Raw genomic sequence first — 21,554 nt, forward strand, 5'->3', positions numbered from 1 at the left:
GAGATCTTTCCCGGATGACGGCTGGCGGTAGAGAGACTCGCTCTCGATGCGCTCGAGAAGAGCACGGTGTTGGCGCGGTTAAGTCACTGGTGCCACCCTAAATATTACTACCGCTACCAACTGATGGGACACTCGGGAGAACGTCGCGTTACAAAACTCAAATTTTCTTTTATCAATAAGTTTAAAACAAACAAATTTAAATTAAATTAAAATAGAAGTATGTATTAAAATTAGCTCCCCAGCTAAAACTATATAAATAAACTAGCTGAACCCGGCATGCGTTGCAATGCCACAATAACGCGTGCAATTCCCGTTCCCGTTCTCGTTTCATAGATATATTTGTTGACGTGAGCCATCCGCTGTGTGTTTGTGGTACAGCCCTGAATGGTCAGTACATTCGAATGCCAGGTAGGCGTGGCGCGATTATTATCACACTCACGGCGTGATGCGTTGAAGGCGGGATAGCTTTACTTTCGCGTCAGTAAAATCATAATTACGAATATTATTATTAAAGAGGTTTTTTTTTCACAGTAATCTTCCCGGACATGCATACAACAAATACTGAAAGTTCCATCGTAATCGATTTAGTGGTTAAAAACAGAATAAATCAGAATACTTTGTTTGAAATGTTTAAAAAATATTTGCATGAAATCTGTCAGCGAGTTGTTCTCACGATGAAATGATCGTCCGATGAAATGTCTGGACACGCAAAATATGCTTCTACTCAGGTGTGTTAGCAAATGTATGCATTGTCTATTGGCTGAATACATATAGAGGAATACTAGACAATTTTTTCATTTAACGGTTAATTCCACCAAAATCTCACAAATGTGTGCATTGACTAGTAAGTGTATACATTTACTAAATTTTATGCTTTTGCTGCGATATGATGAATTTCGGAGACTATCGAAAGCTCGATATTGAGCCACGTACATGTAAATATTATAAAAATTTCACGCCAAGTGTACGATACTGTTGTCTACATAAACTGTCTTATACAACATGAAGGCATAGCTAGTCGTCGTGAAACGGTTAGTATGGTTTAATAATTATTCTTATTCTTTAAAATTAATACTCACAATATCTTGAATTACATTTAAATACCTCCTGATTATTTAATTACTTGCGTATGTTACACAATGAATAAATCTTAAAAAGTATTTGGTTTTTTTCTTGTTTTCATGGTCACAATTTAGTGTGTTTTTGTGCACAAAGTCGTTTCACACAAATATCTAAACGAATTATAAGATAGACGAGCACTGCTATTTGAAATGGTTCGTTGATTATTCCGCACGAAATGAACTCGCACACGTCACTAAAATCTCGATCACGGAATATTTGGCACCCGAAAATTTCGCCCATCGAGAGTCACCCACGCGAACTATCATACTAAAGAGAACTCGAGTGCCAGATATTCCGTATTTTCGTGGCAACGATTGTCATGTGCACGATCGCAATGTGCGAAATTATCCGTTTACCATTTGAAATGCCAGTGGAGCTCGCTAGCCGACAATCATAGTAGAATCCTCAGTCGCTTTACACTCAGTGAAGACGGATTTGTATAGCGATATTATTCATCACCTAATTGTTAGGATTACCGACATCTAAGCCCTTAAACAATATGTTTTTGATTTTAATGTTACATATATAAAAGAACCAATCGTCTTTCCTGAAAAAAAATCAATGGCAAGTATCCACATACTGATATGGAACCTGTGGGTCACAAGCTAAAAATTAAAGTTCTGTATTTTGTCATTTATGCATGTACAGCCATGGTGGCCGTCACTGCATCGAAAGTGACTTGAACGAAAGTCGAAAGATCGAAATTTTTTTCGCGATTTTTATGACGATGGGTGAAATAGTCCGTTTACCATGCATACATATGAAGAGCGGGTAGTATATACATATATAGTGAAAAGGTCGAAAAAGCAAATATCGGAAGGCAAAGATCGAAAATCGAAAGATAGTAAGTCGAAAGATCCAAAAAAAGGGTGCATGGTAAACGGTACTATGTATATATAATATATATCAGTGGCATGCGCTGAAATTATCTCTTTTTTTGTCATACAGCCTTGTTTAATGTGCGCACGTAGGATACGGGAGGAAAAGCCTGTTCCTCTTGTATCCTGCTCGCGCAAATTAAGTGAGGATGTACGACGGGGGGAGAGAGAGTTTTTCATATGTATTGTTATGTGGTAGGATCTTACAACCTATGTATATACTTATGTATAATACCCTTTAACCTTAAGTTTGAACATCTGTTTCATTTTTAACTACTTATGATGTTATCTCTTAAAGTTATCCCTCATTATTTATGAGACTTTCAATATCTTTATTGCTTCCACACTGTACAATCAACTATTCTGTTCAATCCTATCTACTTAACTTTTATCTATTATAATTTATGCGAGTTTCTAACACGATTGTTATAAGACGACACAGTTAATGACCTGTTGAAAGCCAAAGTATTTTAATAATCTTTATTGCTATGGCTGCATTTTGTCCCACGATACGTGTAAACCCTAAAATATTATTATCATTATTTATCTCTATGATAAATTGTGTTTCTACTCAACAATGTCTCGATACTCTCAAAGGATACATAAATCAAATATTAAAACTGTCTTACACACGGATGTTGCTCTGTATCTTAATCACTTTGTTATTTACCAACATTCTGTGATTGGTTAAAACTTATCATTCTTTTGTGTATAAATGCTCATGTTAGATCTATTGAACCTCACTTGCGATTAAACTGCCTTACTAGTAACTTGTGATTTAACTGTGTTACTACATAGTTACTTGCGATCAAACACTCTAACTGATCACTTGCGATCAAACAGTCTTGTGATCAAACAGTCTCACAAGGCACTTGTGATTAAACTGCCTAACTAGCACTTCGAGACTAGTAACTTGTAATACAAACTTGTACATTAATCTCGTTTATATTTACTGCTAATTAAGGAATATAATCATTTGACAAAATCTGTGACTATAATATTCTACACCATCTCCTACTTGTCCCCGTAACAGTATGCATGGTAAACGAACATTTTCGACTTTTATACTGTAGGCATATAGTACAACTCATGCTATATGATCTCATCAGGCTACTGCGACACATATCCAGAAAAGTCGTAAAACGATAAAACCGCACGTGTCCCTCGATTGCCTCATAAAGAGATCGGTGCACCGTGGGCACGGCGCACAACCCCATTACCCCACGGACCACGTCCTGGCACTGAACCCATAAAACCACGAACAAAAACCACACATGTACTGAGCACGCGCCTCGAATATAGGTCAACCCGTGTCTCCACAGTACCCGGAGAACAAAGCTTCTGCGCTCAACACGTGTCACAAGTACACGTGCCCGAAACCAGGTCATTGCACGTCTCAAGAACAAAGACACGACACGTGTCCTGGAAATGTATATAAAGCAACGCAGCAACTCCAAACAGCAGAGTGAGCCTCTAGAGTTCAACTAGATCACATCTCCGAAGAAACCTCTTCGTACATACAATAACATTGTACCAATTGAACGAAAATAAACAATCCTCTTTCAAACTCAACTGAATTTCCATAGGCCGGGAAACGGTCGAAACCTTTCACCCGTCCTATAATACTGTCGACTATTTTACGGTCACCCACATATATAGTACCGTTTACCATGTATACACTATTTTCAATCTTTCGACTTTCGATCTGTTGACTTTAGTTCAAGTCACTTTTGATACAGTGACCCAGACTCGTATAACCAGCAGTAAATCTCAATGGTTGCGTCAATGCTTACCACTGAGAGGTTCACGAGTTCAAGCACTGTATTTCTACAAGTATTTTTCTGTAGAAATGCTGGTCAGATTTGGATATATGTACGTATGTGACTCATAATTTATCTGATTTCATTGATCAAATGGTTCCTCATCAAATTGGTAAAACTTATCATACCTACTATTTGAATATGAACAAAATTTATATTTGTACAAGAGGTAACCATAATGGCATAATGGGAAAAAGATAAATTTATTATTACATGTTTATCTCGCAAAATACTGATTGCTCACATAGCAAAATCAAATTAGATTAGCGTGTAAAATAAAACATCTCATATTTTTACATCCTATAGATATTGTTTCTGAATTGTACGTTAAGTCAACTGCTAGTAGAGAGGTGGAAGACTTCTGCGTTTTCATCAGCAGCAACGTCGTGCCTATCAAATGGGTATTTATCATTGATGTATAATACACTAGATGGGCCCAGACGTGTTATTTTGGTCGGAGATCTTGTCTTCACTAACTGAGGGGTGCGGGTGGTTTAACTACCGGGGAAGTTGGGTTTTTTCCCCTACGACGCAGCGGTACCTACCTAACTACTAAGAGAAACTATGCATGCCCCATGTATTTTGCATGCGCCAAAAGGGAGACAAGTATAACACGTGAGGGCGGATCTAGTGTATTATACATCAATGGTATTTATGTATGTATAATTTTCTCATTCATTTTCAGTATATTTACAGTTTTTAGACAAATTTGTACGTACAATTTTTCCACATATTAACTGGATGGCTGCTTTAACCCTTTGGCTGCTACGAGGTTTTTCAATGTCCAAGCGAAAAATGCTAACATTTGTAATTATTTTGAAAAAAAAAAAATATAATATTTTTTTTTACATACTTACTTCGCCGAACACTCGTAATTTTTATAATACTTTATATACATTTTTAAGAAGCAGTCGTGGACTCGTGCTCTCTCTTTCTGTCTTGCTTTTACATGCGTGCGTGCGAAAGAGATACCTACATATATACACTAAATAAGTTTTGACGATTGTTTTCCGAGGCTTTATTCTTTTCAATAATCTATTTTTAGATATCGATGTATCCTTACAACATGCGATATATTCGAAACAGGTAGCGGTCTCTCTCTCTTTCTTTCTTGGTTTTAATTGTGTACGTATGAGCGAGACACACAAGGATGCGAAGTTTCTAATAATCAAATAATTTTTCAACATGTATCATAAACATTTTGTATGCATTTCAGTTGCATTTGATTGATTGCATGAATTCGTGACGTCTCGTGACCTATATAATTGAAAGCGGATTTCTATTGTTTTTTGCCATTTATTTTAACTCTGCAAAATGATATCGGACAGTGAAAGTGATGAAAGCGAAATAATAGCTCCTCGCCGAGGAACTCGACAAATCAGCAGCTCTACTGATTCTGAAAATGAATTTATCGATAATAATCAATTCCCAAGTAATAACTCCTTATATGACATTGACAACGAACCCGAAATTTACTTTGATGATGAACCCGAAATTGAAGAGCTTTTATTTAAAAAATTGATAAATATTTATAAAGCTTGGTTGAAAAATAAATATAAAAAAAATGTTTCGTGCCACTGATGCGCTGGTGGCTCAAAGAAAGTATTGAAATACGACAATTAATGACGTCAACAACGATCGTCGTAGCAATCTTCGCCGATTTCAAAACAACGATTTATCGTTGTTGTAGCAGTCAAAGGGTTAAACGCAATTCTCGACTTCACGAATGATAGATTGCACATCAGATGACGAGTAACCTTTCGATGTGCACAGATGCAATTATTAAAATGGCAATTATTAAAATTGAGTTGGATCTTTCTGGCGAGTTTAATAAGGCAAAATTCGGAACTAAAGTATCAGAAGCACAGAACGTATACAGGGTAGGTATATCGGGACTTCGGGTAGATTTCACTTAGTGTAAGTGCGAGCAGTGCGCACGCATAAGGTACACGTGTCGTTAATCTGTGGTTCAGTCTGTCTGGCGCTTGTCGATCGTTTGCACCGCATCGCATTTGAAAATAAGATCCTGAGAAAGGCTCAACTCCTGCCTTTTTATTCCAAATGAACGTATCAATCTATTTGAAGACACAAAATTGAAAATTATTGTTATGTGTTTGTTTCTGGATATGATATTTATTCGAAGCTATCGCTAGGAAGTTCAAAATGAAAAGTATGTCGTAAACCCATTCTGTACATAGGCGTGGTAGCCTGGGGCGCCAACTTCGGAAGGGGCGCCAAAAACCAAAATAAAAACGTAATAATACTTCCAAAACATTGCCATAAATGTGAAATAATGAGCATTTACAGCTCTAAATTTACATTGAACGATCTTCTGGTAATCCGTACATAGTAGATATTGTTGCGTGGACGTGAAGAGGGGGCTTCCAGAATCGGAGAGAAAGACGCAGGAGAGTTGTAGAAGTCGTTTATTGGTCTGCTCTCGTTGGCGCTCCAGGTAGGAATGGTTTCCAAGCCGAGAGCGCCCCATATTTATACCCGTTGGGCGCAACACACATACATACACATGTAATAACTATTGGTCGATGAGTTAGGCGATCCTATTGGCCGTTACATACGGCTTATTCATTCGGCGAGGACATTTTGGCGCGAACGAGAGATCGGGTGATTAGCGCTCGTAAGCCATCGGTCCACCCACCTAATCTCTACGTTACAATATTAATAAACGTACTTTTGTTCTGAACTTCGTTCACCTTGAAATCGAGACTCACGACAAAAACAACGACATATGTACCATCAGTCACCCGCGCATACGCAAATAAATTATTTCAATACTTCAGTCGTAATTGATCTGCACTCACGATCGCAGGTCTAGTTGCGACAGCGATAACGAAGCGAAAATCAAGGTATGGATATTTTTTTGGTATTCGGAAAATTTATTTAGCCTTTTGAATGCTGGCCAAGGCCGATCGGCGTTTTGCCAACAAGTCCACGGGCTTGACATACGCCGATAGGCGTTGTACTTTCAGCATGTACAAAGTAAAGAAGAATACTACCTGCTAAGTCTTTCCAGGTAGCATTGAAAAAAAAATGCATTGAACATGGGTTGTGTAATCCATGTCAATGTTTACATATAACGACTGGTTTACACCGGAACTTATGAATTTATAACCATAGCAGAATTTCCCGGTGGAAATCCCTAACTGCCGAGTATTTTAGATTGTGGCTTGGCATTTAGATTGTGAGCATTACATTTTAACAACAATGAAGAAGATGGAACTAGTTTTGGAATAATACATTCATTAATAGACTTCTTTTGTTTATTTTATAATGTTGCAAGATATATTAGAGAGTCTAAACACACCTTTACAAAACCCGAAATCCTCGACGGTAGTTATCTAGGGTTTGTTTGGATTAGCTACAATTTTTATACCTGATTTCTATTGGATTTCTAAATAATTCTAGTGGCGGGCTTTCAACAGAAAAAACGTCAGCACTCAAAGGTGATTGTTGTCTGGAATCGTATGTGCAAGTTACGTACATAGAGACTTGGAAAATATGCGCCCATATATCTCTGATATCATATATCATATTATATTATATATCAGCGCCCATATATCATATATCTCGCGCCCACGCCCCACACACATCTCTTTCTGTGACCGTTAGCAACGCGAGATTTTTTATACTGTTGATATAGTAATAGTAATCTAAATAATTTTAGCATCAGTCGCATTTGATGCTTGGTGCTCGACGTATGTCCGATAAAAACGTCTCTGTTTGTTTATATTACTCGCAAGATGGGCAAGCATCGGTAAAAATTGCACAATACATTCAAAAACACACAATAAACAACATGGGATACATTTTTATAAGTAAATTGATCCGATTGTATTCCGTGCGATGTAGAGTATTTGTAGAGACGTACCGCGGAAAATTGACAACAATTATTTATTCGTAAGGGCCCCTCTATTATTATTACATCTCTCTGGTGTTGGCAAATTGAGTTACTAAATAAAATAAAATAAAAGTAATGTTTCGATCCACACGCGGTCGAATTTTTTGCAAATACCTCTTAAATATATTTAATTTAATATTTATATTTAATTGTTTAATATGAAAAAAAGGGGTATAAACTACCTACCTACCTACATATCTATATATGTATATAAAAATGAATGTCTGTGTGTGTGTATCGAATAGGCTCCTAAACCACTGAACCGATTGCGATGGAACTTTCCGGATTTGTTGTATGCATGTCCGGAAAGATTACTGTGAAAAAAAAACGGGAATGAGTGTCATTGCAACGCAATAATTTCAAATGTGTTCGCTGCCTGCGTTTTTCCGACAAATGGGAACGGAAGCGAGAATGGGAACGGGAACGGGAATTGCATGCGTTATTATGGCATTACAACTCATGCCGGGTTCAGCTATAAACAATATTAAACCCCTAGTAGAAAACTTAATTAATTAATTAAATAAATTTTCAATAGATGGCGGTAAACGCTCAGAGACTTACCGCCGTCTATTTGCCTAGAGGAAACATTGGTAGCAAACAGTATACATATGTATATATAGAAGTTTTTTTCGAATACGTCTTGTTGACAGTGGTTTAGTTGTGACGTACATATATGTCGAATCGAAACGACTATTATGGTACGACAATTTCTCAGATAGATACACAGCCTCACAGAATAGCGATATTATAAATATATATGCATGATGATTCGCCGTTTTCGTATGCAAGAATTCTTTCTTGGATTCAAAATTTTAATTAAAGGTTGATTTTTATTTAATTCTTACTATTTTTCTACATACGTAAATAATGTTTCAAATGATACTTAAGTATTCAGTATAACTGAATATTCTGATGGCAAAAATTATATAAAAATAATCTTTCAATCTTTCACAAAGCATTTAAAAACATCACAGAAATAGTGTGTTTTTATTTAAATATGTTTGAAATTGCAACGTATTGCATTTACTTTTTTTTTAACACATTTTTAAAATATAATATATGAAGATAATAATTTTACATTTACTAAAAAAGGATTGCGCTGAAATTTATTGGTATATCTTAAACGAAGTGAAAGATTAAAAAAAAATCTATACATATATAGGGGGGGGGGGGGTGCAAATTTAGGTTTTTGTCTGGAGCGCTAAATAACCTAGGGCCGGCCTTGTCTGTAAATGTTAAATTGAAATACGATAGATGCATTGATATTGACGCCTTCTAATATTAATGCTGAGGATAATCAAACATGACACCAAACTCGTGCTAATTAGTCTTTAAAGGAGTCACACAGCAGCTGTCGTTCGGAGAAGTTCGCTTCAAGGTGTGTCCAACGGAGGGAGCCGGCCAAGACCAAGCAGCCTATTGGACTTTCAATTCGAAGAATAGAAACGATTGAGAACTTCGTCATAATAAACGTATATACATATTTTTCTTTATCAATTTATTTCACTACAACATTGAAATTCAATACATGTACAACAAATAGTATTTAGATAGGGCCGTCACGCAATCATAAGAATTTCGCAATCATTTGTTTGTAATAAGACGTTCTTGTGTTTGCGTTACGGTCCTATTTTCACATTTAAGGGAAATCGGTTTAACACTGGTTTGGTATGGTATGAGAAAACGGTATAGTATTATTGAAAATTATCTCCCGGGGAGAGTTGAATGGTATTATGTTACAGTAATTGTCATAATTGAGTAAATGTATACTTTTGGCCTGATAAGTGAATGCATTAACGAGCAATGAAATGCGAACTTGGACTGGTAGACGTGTTTTTCGCATTCGATTTGGTAAAAGTGCACGAACGAACACGTATGATTCTAAATGAACGCCTTTACTAGTAAATGTGTGCACAATGACCATGTAAATTATGAATTTAATGGCGTCGAATAGTTCTATAAGAATTCTTTCTTGACCTAAACATTCTCGTTCAGGTTTTTGTTCCAAAAATTCGGCGATTAAGTCTGAAAGCTTTTTCAATGTAAAATATGCTTCGACTCGGGTGTGATAGCTAATGTATGCATTATCTAGTTAAATGAACATGCATATACATGCGGTCTGCTCTGTTTTACTAACTTATGTGTATATGCATGTATAATGTGTGTATATGCATGTATAATGTGTGTATATGCATGTATAATGTGTGTATATGCATGCACATATAATGTGTATATGCATGTATAATGTGTGTATGTATATGGATGTATGTATTTGTATGTGTATGTATGTATGTGTATATGTATATATACACTACCGTCCATATGTTTAAGACCAAAGTGTTTTTGGAGCATATTTTACACAATTTTGGACCAATTTAAAAAATATAAACTCAGTTATGTTCAAAAAATACGCATTTATTAAAATAAATAAAGATATTACAACAATTAATAAACATAAAATTATAAAAAAATAAAAACGTCAAACTGAACTTTCGTCAAAAAACCCACCCTTACTTTTAATCACTGCTGCACATAGTCTCGGCATTCTATTTATTAAATTTTGAAGTGTGATGGGAGGTATGGACTTCCAACTTTCCTGTAGATGATTCCAAAACTTATTTATGGATGTTGAGCGATGGATTCTGGTTCGTCTGTCCAATTCGTCCCACAAAAGTTCTATTGGGTTTAAATCGGGGGATTGAGGAGGCCAGTTCATGATTTTTAAATTATTTTTTTCTTCTTCTTGTTGTAAGAAGTCCATGCATAGCTTTGATTTATGTTTTGGGTCATTATCTTGTTGGAATATAAAATCATGCCCACATAAGTTCCGGCCGCACGGCAAAACTTGTTCTTTTAAAATTTTCAAATACCCTTCTTTTTTTAAAATTCCATCAATTTTGATTAAATTCCCAACTCCAGCTCTTGAGAAACATCCCCATATCATTATGGATCCACCACCATGCTTGATTGTTGGCAGCACACAGTCTGGCATCATTTTTTCTTGGGGAGTGCGCCGGACGTAAACTCGTCTTTTCGAACCGAACAATTCAAACTTCGATTCATCGGACCAAATCACTTTTGACCAATCTTCAATTGACCAATTACGATGCTGAAGAGCCCAAGCTAGTCTTTTCGCTTTATTATTTCTTCTTAATAATGTTTTTCTTACTGCTATGCGCCCTCCCAGCTTCACTTCCATCAGCCGACGTTTAACCGTGGTGACCGATACTTTTTTGAAGGCTGTCTTTTCTATGTCAGAGGCGATTTCTGGTGCCGTTATCCTTCTATTTCGCTTGCTCAATAATATAATTTGTTGATCCAATGCTTGTGTTGTGATTCTGGGACGTCCTGATTTTGATAAATCCATAATGTTGTTAGAATTTTGGAATTTTTTTATCGTCTGTTGTACTGCAGTCTTCGAAATATTCAGATTTTCGGCGATATATCGTTGGGTTTTTTGCTGTTTGTAAAGAGCAATAATGGCTCCTCGAGTTTCCATGGTGAGATTTTAATTTTTTCCCATATTTCTTCAAAAATTTTTGTCCTCTTTATGTATTATAAATTTTTCGCTAATACGACTTCAAAGTCTGACTGATCAGATTAAACTGAACCAAATTCATTTAGGGTTTATTATTTTGAACTGTTTCGATGTCATATCAGCAGGATAAAATAACAAAAAAAGTTCGTAACATAAACTGCGTATAGTAGAGTTGTCGAATTGCAACATGTGTCGATTCGTCACGCGGTGTCTTTGAGCCCATTTTGAACCCTTATATAAAAAAAACAACAAACCAATGGGATAATCCCTGCTTTTTTTTGCTCAAATTAAATCCAAGGGTGTAGGGAAACAAATGATACCCATTTCTTTGAACTATTTTACGCTAAATTATTTTAATGGACATTAGAAATCGAGTTATAGGTTTGGTCTTAAACATATGGACGGTAGTGTATATATATATATATATATATATATATATATATATATATATATATATATATATATGTATATGTATGTACATATATGTGAATATATATATTAGTAGGTGTGTATGTATATATGTGTATTTTTATGTGTGTATGTATGTATGTGTATACGTGTAAGTATTTGTGTATATATGGATGGTTTACATATATATTTATATAATTGTCTTTGGCCAGGAAGGCGCATTGGGTTTACCTGTTAGGCCTTCCTGGTATAAATTAAATAAAAATAAAATAAAATAAAACTTGCAATATCTCGAGACTTATTTTCTCAACTTTTCGTCAACAGGAGTTTGTATATTGTATACAAATATGTTTTTTGTATACATGTATGCAATATCTTTAATATACGCGACATATTGTGATCATTCATAGATTTCTAAACTATTAACACACCTTTAAAACATATAAAAAATCAATTCTTACTATATTTTTTTAATAGTTAATGTATGTATATTTCGTAAAATAAGTATTTCACAAGGTAAAACAATTTCGTATGTGTGTTTTGAATATATTTATATAAACTCGACGACGAAATACACCAAAAAGTTAGGAAAACGAGTCTTGAGATATTGCAAGTTGGTGGAACGAGGTAGGCCCATTTATCAGGAATAATAGAATGTTTTACATTCAACACAGAGTATACATTTACCGAATTTTACTGTTAAATATGTGAAAAAAACCTTGTAATAAACATAGGAGACTGTCGAAAGCTCGATGTTGAGCCACATACATGTATTATAGAAATTTCACGTCAAGTGAACAATACTGTTTGGCAGGTTTGTAAGATCTAGTCTGTCGTATCAGACGGTTCCACGACGATGATGAAGCATTAGGAGGATATCTAATTAGTATCCGGTGCTCTTATACAAGACACAAAGTCATTGCTATTTGAAATGCCGGCAATGTGGTGGAATTCTTCCGAATGAATCCCATCGTCGTGAAAAGGCTAATACGGTATAGTAATTATTCTTAATATTTACAATATTTTGAATTACATTTAAATACCCTCTTGATTATTTAATTACTTACATATATACTTCAATTACACAATGAATAAATCTTAAATAGTAAATAGTATTTGATTTTGTTTCATGATCACCATTTAGTTTGTTTTGTGTGCGAAAATAATATTGCAAGTGTGTTTGCAGCACAAAAGTTCAATTTTATAGTTTTTGCTATGAATATATTGAAATTGAACACTACTTTTTACAATATGAACTGTAACGCCAGATGTGGTACAAATTGTATCAGACCAGTACTGTATTTTTCATTAGATTTTACATAAAAAATTTCAAATGGTGCAAAATACATATATTAACCGAGACATGAATGTATTTTAAAAGCAGGAATGGGATAACGATTCCAATGGCACATGATAGCAAATGTGTAACCTTTCTTAGCTGAGTCATTATTGAGATATGTGATTTTATTTAACCCTTTGCCCGCGGCAATAAATATAGCGAACAAGCCCTGTACACGGCACCTTTTTCGCGAATTTGGCAATCGAGTTTTGGACCTTAAATACAGATTTTAATATTTACTCAAGTAACCAGATATGTTAATTAACACATAAAGTATTATTTTAAACAATAAAATACATAATATATCTCGTAGTTTTGGATTAATTGTCAAATAATCATTCTTCATAATTGTATGAAGATGTGACGTCACATAAACGAGGTTTCAGTATGGTTCCATAAAAAACTAATTTTTGACTGGTATATATGAATTTTAAGCAAATTGAATAGATGGCATTCAACTTTCAGTAATAAATTCAACCAATTTTGAACCTTAAAACAGTTGAAATAGGCGCATATAAGGCTCAAAATCCCGTGCAAAGTTCAGAAATTCTATGGAAGACAACCGCGCTACAGACTTGTCGCCCAAAGCATCCATAGAAGACGGCCGCGGGCAAACGGTTAAAAGTGATATAACTTTACTAAAAGGGCATTCTTTGATGACTATACTTCCTTCAATTCTATCTAAGATGGTCAAAATGATACATATCCCGTACAACGGAATCAGCATTATGTAGGTTTGTAAATACTACACAGTATTGCCAAATTGAAATCATTATAGGTTGATTGAATGTTGCATTGCCCGTTCTTGATTTAAAGAGCACCATTCTATAGAACATCATAGTTAAAACGAGACTTCTTACTAGTAGTTACAACAATTTGAAAAGTATACATATACATTTTGTGGAGAAAATTGAAATTGTGCTCTCTCTTCATCACATACAATACCGTTCATACAATTTTATAAATAATGACTTTAAGGACGTTGCAATACTTCAACTTCAGTCGTCTTATCAGTCGTTGACCACACTTTCATGTAGGGTTACAGTACGTGTACACAAACAGTATGTACTGTTGGTTCAAGGCATTCGGCGAATATCTAATTGAGTAAAGTAGGGGAGCATTATTATTTTGGCTATTTGAAATGCCAGTGGAGCTCACTGACCGAAAAGCAAAGTGAAAAAAAAATCAATTGCTTCACACTTAATATGAGTGACGGAGACAGATTCATATAGTGATATTATTCATAGGCCAATTTTTAAAGTTACTAACATCATGCCCATTAAAAAAATACATTTTGTTTTTTTAGAACAAATTCTCATTATTTTTTCACCAATTTATTGTCTATCTTAGAAAAATTTTGATGGGCAAATATTCTGGAACAGGTGGATTACAAGGTAAAAATAATAGTTTTTAATTTGCAATTAATGCAAATATGTACATGTTTCTTTTTTCGAAAAATATTGATTTATTGCCCACATAAGCTTAACCCTTTGAGTGCTGATGTCTTTTCTGTTGAAAGCCCGCCACGGTGAAAATTTCGCCAACATATCCAACTAGAATTATTTAGAAATCCAATAGAAAGCAGGTTTAAGAATTGTAGCTAATCCAAACAAACCCTAGATAACTACCGCCGAGGATTTAAAGTTTTGTAAAGGTGTGTTTAGACTCTCTAATAAATCTTGCAACATTTTAAAATAAACAAAAGAAGTCTATAAATGAATGTATTTTTCCAAAACTAGTTCAATATTATTTATTTTTGTTAAAATGTAATGCTCACAATCTAAATGCCAAGCCACAATCTAAAATATTCAAGAGTTAGGTATTTCTATCGGAAAAATTCTGCTATGGTTATAAATTCAGAAATTCCGGTGTAAACCAGTCTTTATAAACATTAACATGGATTACACGACCCATATTCAATGCTACCTGGAAAGACTTGAGAGCAGATAGTATTCTTGTTTACTTCGTACATGCCCAAAATACAACGCTTATCAGCGTATTTCAGGCCCATGGACTTGTTGGCAAAACGCCGACCGGCGTTGGTCAGCATTCAAAGGGTTAAGTGGAAAAAATAAATTATCCTATAAAATAAAAATTCAGATGCTTTTGCATATTTCAAACACGCGACTTATCATTTGACAGATTTTGGTTCTGAAAATGCCAAGTGCCTTCAACGATCAGCAATATTGTATGTATAAAACGGGTTTGGTGCAAACGATCGACAAGCGCCAGATAGACTGCACCACAGATGAACTGGATGGCTGCTTTACACGCGATTCTCGACTTCACGAATGATAGATCGCACATCAGATGACGAGTAACCTTTCGATGTGCACAGATGCAATTATTAAAATTGAGTTGGATCTTTCTGGCGAGTTTAATAAGGCAAAATTCGGAACTAAAGTATCAGAAGCAAAGAACGTATACAGGGTAGGTATGTCGGGACTTCGGGTAGATTTCGCTTAGTGTAAGTGCGAGCAGTGCGCACGCATAAGGTACACGTGTCGTTAATCTGTGGTTCAGTCTGTCTGGCGCTTGTCGATCGTTTGCACCGCACCGGTATAAAGCGTAGTTTTAAGTAAAAATGAAACAATAAAATTATCTCATTATAATATAAAAATTATAATTTTATTATAAATTAATCATAAGAAAAAACTATAATTATAGAAAGAATTTCGTCAAAATAATAAAACAAAAAAATTCGACAAACTTATAAATGCAAGCAGGTAATGGTGAGTTAGCGAAGGCAAATTCGCCAATCTCGAGATCATAGAAAATAATTAAAATAAAATATAGGACGTGGAAGTTTGCAAGACTATGCACTAAATTAACAATCACACATATACATTATATCTTTACATCAACAATATAATCAAAATACACTTTGGAGAGTTTTCATTCACAAAAAATAGACGGAGAGAGTTCTTTATGGACTGTCCGTTTTCGTTTGAAGTTTTTTGTTCTTCTTGAGCGAATTGTAGAGACGCAGTTTGGCGAGCCGCTTCTCCCGTTGCTCGGGCGTCTCGTTGGCCAGCCGCTTCGCCTGGTATATTCGGAGCCTGGCCAGCCGCTTCTCGCGCTGCTCCGGAGTCTCGTTCCGCCGATGCTGCTTGGCGATCTCTCGCATCTTCCTCAAACGCAGCTCTCGCATGCTCTCCGACTCCGGTTCTCCGATCTCCAACTTGCTGGGCGACGAATCTGACAAATTTTCAACACTTTCATAGTCGGGCATTTCATTCTCTTTATAGTTGTACAAATTTGGACTGCGACATCGTCCTCGCTTCTTAAATTGAACTTCAGATTTCTTAACAGCTATCTTATCATTATTTTCTGAAAGCATAAAAAAAAAACAATTTGAGTAACGAATGGCTAATCTTTAATAATAATCTCAGCACTAAACCACTTCCTCCAACCCAGTGCCGGTTTTAGGGCGGTGCCCAAGGGTGCCAAATAAGTTAGGGCGCTGCTCGATGCGCCAAAAGTGCTTTAAAATTAAAAATTAGACCGCCAAAGGTCCTACATTTGTACTCGGCAAATTCTATTCAAACAATCTACTGGAAAAGCCAATCTTCAAGTTAAGCTCACAGCGAATTCAAAATCTCATATTATTAGCAATGAACTAATCAATTTAAAAGCCTTTCTTTCAAATATAGTTCAAGGTAAAATTAATCCACTCATTGTACTAAATTTTATAAAACAGCACAATTTACAGGAATTATATCCAAACATTTGGGTTTCTATGCTTTTCCTGAAACTGTAGCAAGGTCTCAAGGCCGGGAAAAACGAGTATGGTAATCCAGTTTTTCTGGATAATTTTTTTCTAAGGGTGTTCAGAAAAAATTGCCCTAGGGCGCCATTGGGTGTAAAGCTGGCACTGCTCCAACCATATCACTTGTGACCTTCATACACTCTTGGATACTACACACATATTTAAGAGCATATTCTCACCTTTCGTCCATTTTTCTAACCATATTGACATTTTAATCTCTACTACCACTACGTCAATTACTCTGGTCATACCTCATCTGTAAGACATGAGGAGATATACATACATAAGATATAGAGTTGATGACTTGTTCTAGATATAGATGCATAACTATTAACTACTTGAACGGCTGATTATCGATTGTAATACTGGCTGACATATGGTAAATATAAAGGAGTAATAAAACCCAAAAAAATAAATGTTTTTACCTTTGGTATGCACTATAGAGCATGCGTACTCGTGTGGCCAATACTCTTCAACTTCAGCGTAGAAGGACAGGTATGGCGTAACATTCAAAAGGTCCACAAAGTAGTCTTCATTGACATAGAACTCCTCGCTCACTTTCCCTATGATCCTACAGCAGAACCTCAAATAGCAATGGTCCCATTCGTTCATCTTCTTCCGCTCGAACTTGTCCGGGTCCAGGTTGACTTTGGTAGCGTTCTTGAAATAGAACAGTGGCACATGTTTGTTACCCGTGATGATAACATAAGGAACTACGGCCTCTTTGTTTATCCGTATGAGTCCGCACCGGTCGTCCGCGGGTATACTTTGGCCGCAGAGTTTATAACAGTCGTTGAGGAAGTTGATGAAGGAGTGCACATCGTTGAGCTCAATGAGTAGATCACCCACGATGAACAGATCCGAGCCGAAGGAACAGTTGCTGTGATGCACGTTGATAACATTTAGTAAATGGGCCTCGGCTACTGTAGCGTGGACCGCTTTGCGGTTTAAAACTTCAGAAGCTTCCGGCTGCAGCCGGCCGGATAGGACGGTCCTGAGCATCCGCAGTGAGCAGTATTTCCGGTCTAATCTAGCAATGAAAGGGAAATGGAAGTCTGAAAATTTCTCCCATCCGAACAAACCCTTATGGCTGAGCTCATCAATGTCTTCTGCAGCTTCCTCCTCTATGATGGTGTGAGGTGGAGGTTCGCTTTTGAGATGGGTGTGGTAGGAATCCGAAGGGCCCCAGCGGGCGCTCCGCCCCTGAGTCTGCGCCCCCGGATGTCCCATTGCGGCGGTGCCAGATGACTCAATGGTTCAACTGTTCAAAGCTTCCGGAAATCTCATAGGGCGAACGCATCGTACATATGTCATCTCGATTGTTGAATGCGAGAAGGAACGTAATAAAAAAAAAATACATATGACGGTGTGACCAGCACACGACTTTGTGCACTCGAATTTAATTTTTTGAATATCGTAAGGAAAAAAGCGCTCGAAATTCGAATGTTCAATATTGATAAACATTGATTTCCGGATCCGGTAATTTATCGATATTCACACTGCATTATTTTCGGCCATGTTTTTTCAATCTGTGTTTATTAAATGATTATCTATATATTATAAAAACCATGTTTATCAAATGATTATCAGATCTATGTTCTGTGTACATAAAGTTCGGTGATTATTTGTCAAAAAGCGCTCGCCCAAAAGTAACTAAAATCTATATAACGGAACATCTGGCAGCCGAAAAGTCCATCATATAATACTAACAAGAACTCGTCTGCCAAATATTCCGTATTCGCGATTTTCTCCCTATCATGCCGAGGACAGCTTCATTTGATACTTTTTTAGTCCACGGGATCTTCAGCATACGTATGTAGCCACATCTCAAAAGCTTCAATGCGGCTGATCATCTTGGTTTTCAGAGTCCACGTCTCACATCCGTGTAGTAATACTGTCCAGACGTAGCTCTTCGCGAATCTCAACCGCGTATGAAGATTGAGATGCTTGTTTGTAAGCACCGCCTTCATTTTTACAAATGCTGTTCTAGCCATCTCGATGCGGATTCTTAGATCTTCATCTGGGTCCATCTCTTCATTCAGCCAGGTACCCAGGTATTTGAATCTTTTGACTCTTTCTAACGGTAAACGGGTTACTTCTCAAATGTGAATCGCTAACAGGATAACCACTCGCACGGTTCTCCTGTCACACGGGAAAATTCCCATATAGAAAACTGCCTGAATATTAGTCAAATAATAAAAATCTCGTAGAAAAAAAAAGAGATCCACGCGAGCGATTTTCATGCGAGCGGTTATCCTGTTAGCGATTCACATTTGAGAAGTAGTCACCGAACCCTTTCTAACACCTCGCCATCCAACACTAGATCACCGCTGTATGTTTGCACGTCATCAACTACTAGCTGAACCCGGCATACGTTGCAAAGCCACAATAACGCATACAATTCTCGTTCCCGTTCCCATTTGTCGGAAAAACGCAGGCAGCGAACACGTTGGTGGCGATGCGAAGACATTTGAAATTATAGCGTTGCAATGACACTCATTCCCGTTTTTGGGTGATTTTTTTTTTTCACGGTATACTTCCCGGACATGCATACAACAAATTCTGAAAGTTCCATCGTAATCGGTTCAGTGGTTAAGGAGCCTATTCGAGACATACAGGCAGACATTCAGTTTTATATAAATATAGACATTCGAATTAAAAATGGTTGTGGCTATTTGTAGGTACTATATCTGCAAATTATTGGCTATTTGCAGGTACTATATCTGCGACAGGTGCAAAGCCTTCTGCGCATGCGCGTGAACTGTCCTGTCAGCGTATTTACAGTTAAAATTTTGTTTAAACCTCTTAAAATTTAGTTCGAACTCGTAAAGTGACGTAGAGTAAAACATATAATCCAAATTACTTAATATTATTAATTGTCAGAAAATTATTATCATATATCACGTACTATAATACTGTTGCGTGGATGTGAAGAGGGGGCTTCCAGAATCGGAGAGAAAGACGCAGGAGGGTTACGTCCCATATTGCAACCTGTGGATGCTATTTAGGAACTGGTTATGGAAAAATTCGTAAATATCGGATGTAGATATCGGTAGTGTGGATATATGTAGCCAATGGCGCCGTCCACACTATCGATATCTACTACCGATATTTCCATATCCAGTTCCTAAATAGCAACCACAGCAGTGGCGGCTCGTGAGAATTCATAGAGGGGGGGCTGCAGAGATTAATCGGGATGTAATAGCTCGTTGATCATATCTGTGATCAAATGCAGACAAAAATAGCATGTATATGTACTCTACTGGGAGGTCTACAGCCCTGCAGCCCATATGGACTACAAAAATAGCATGCATTTGTACTATAGTGGCAGCGTTAACACTAGAGGTATCTACCGTGGTATTTGATAGAGCTATCAAATACCGCGGTATTTGATAGATCTATCCGGCCTTGGAAAACAAGAAATAGCGTTCGAGCACGCGGTATTTGATAGATCTATCAAATACCGCGGTAGATACCTCTAGTGCTAACGCTGCCACTGGGAGGCTGTAGCCCCGCAGCCCATATATACGAGCCGCCACTGAACCACAGGTTGCAATATAGGAACTGGATATGGAAATATCGGTAGTAGATATCGGTAGTGTGGACGACGCCAATAATTCGCAGATATATTACCTGCAAATAGCCACCGATCTCCGTGACGAGACAGAATTTTAAATTACAGAAAACGAAAATATCGGAAGGCAAAGATCAAAAATCGAAAGATCTTAAATCGAAAGATCAAAAAAAAAAAAAAATGGTGCATGGTAAACGGTACATAGTCACGTACATACTCACTTAATTTGCGCGAGCAGGATACAACAGGAACAAGAAGAACAGGCTTTTCCTCCCGTATTAATGTGCGCGCCCAGAATACGGGAGGAAAAGCATGTTCCTCTTGTTCCTGTTGTATCCTGCTCGCGCAAATTAAGTGAGTATGTACCGTTTACCATGCACCATTTTTTTTTATCTTTCGACTTAAGATCTTTCGATTTTCGATATTTGCCTTCCGATATTTGTGTTTTCTGTAATTTAACATTCTGTCTCGTCACGGAGACCGCTAAAACCGGCACTGCCGGTATGGTCAACGAGCTATTACATCCCAATTAATCCCTGCAGCCCCCCTCTATGAATTCTCACGAGCCGCCACTGGAACTGGATATGGAAATATCGGTAGTGTGGACGACGCCAATAATTCGCAGATATATTACCTGCAAACAGCCACAACAAACTGATGTATAATACACTAGATCCGCCCTCACGTCTTATACTGGTCTCCCTTTTGGCGCATGCAAAATACATGGCGCATGCACAGTTTCTCTCAGTAGGTAGGTAGGTACCCCTCAGTTAGTGAAGACAAGATCTCCGACCAAAATCATACGTCAGGGCCCATCTATGTGTATTATGGTAATTGGACTATTCGTCACATTGGGGTGGTCGCAAAGACAACTTTTGCCATGAAAATCGCGAATACACAATATTTGGCACTCAAGTTCTCGTTACTATGATAGCTATCGTTAGTATGATGGACTTTTTGGCTGCCAGATGTTCCGTTATAGAGATTTTAGTGACTTTGTGACGAATAATTTGTGACCAGTAATCACCGAACCGTGTATTATACATCAATGGCCACAACCATCTAACTTGAATCTAACCTTGGATGGAGAGGTGATAGAAAGAGTAAAAAGATTCAAATACCTGGGTACCTGGCTGAATGAAGAGATGGACCCAGATGAAGATCTAAGAATCCGCATCGAGATGGCTAGA

The 21,554-nt window shown here is 36.9% G+C and overlaps 1 protein-coding gene across 1 annotated transcript in view; it reads right to left on the reverse strand.

Annotated features, from left to right (window-relative positions):
* Nucleotides 1-21,554, reverse strand: part of LOC143913042 (uncharacterized) — a 253,269-nt gene that overhangs the window by 16,401 nt on the left and 215,314 nt on the right. The gene's annotated exons all lie outside the window — the stretch shown is intronic.

The sequence above is a fragment of the Arctopsyche grandis genome, chromosome 6, assembly GCF_051622035.1.
Source record: "Arctopsyche grandis isolate Sample6627 chromosome 6, ASM5162203v2, whole genome shotgun sequence".
NCBI classification, from domain to species: domain Eukaryota; kingdom Metazoa; phylum Arthropoda; class Insecta; order Trichoptera; family Hydropsychidae; genus Arctopsyche; species Arctopsyche grandis.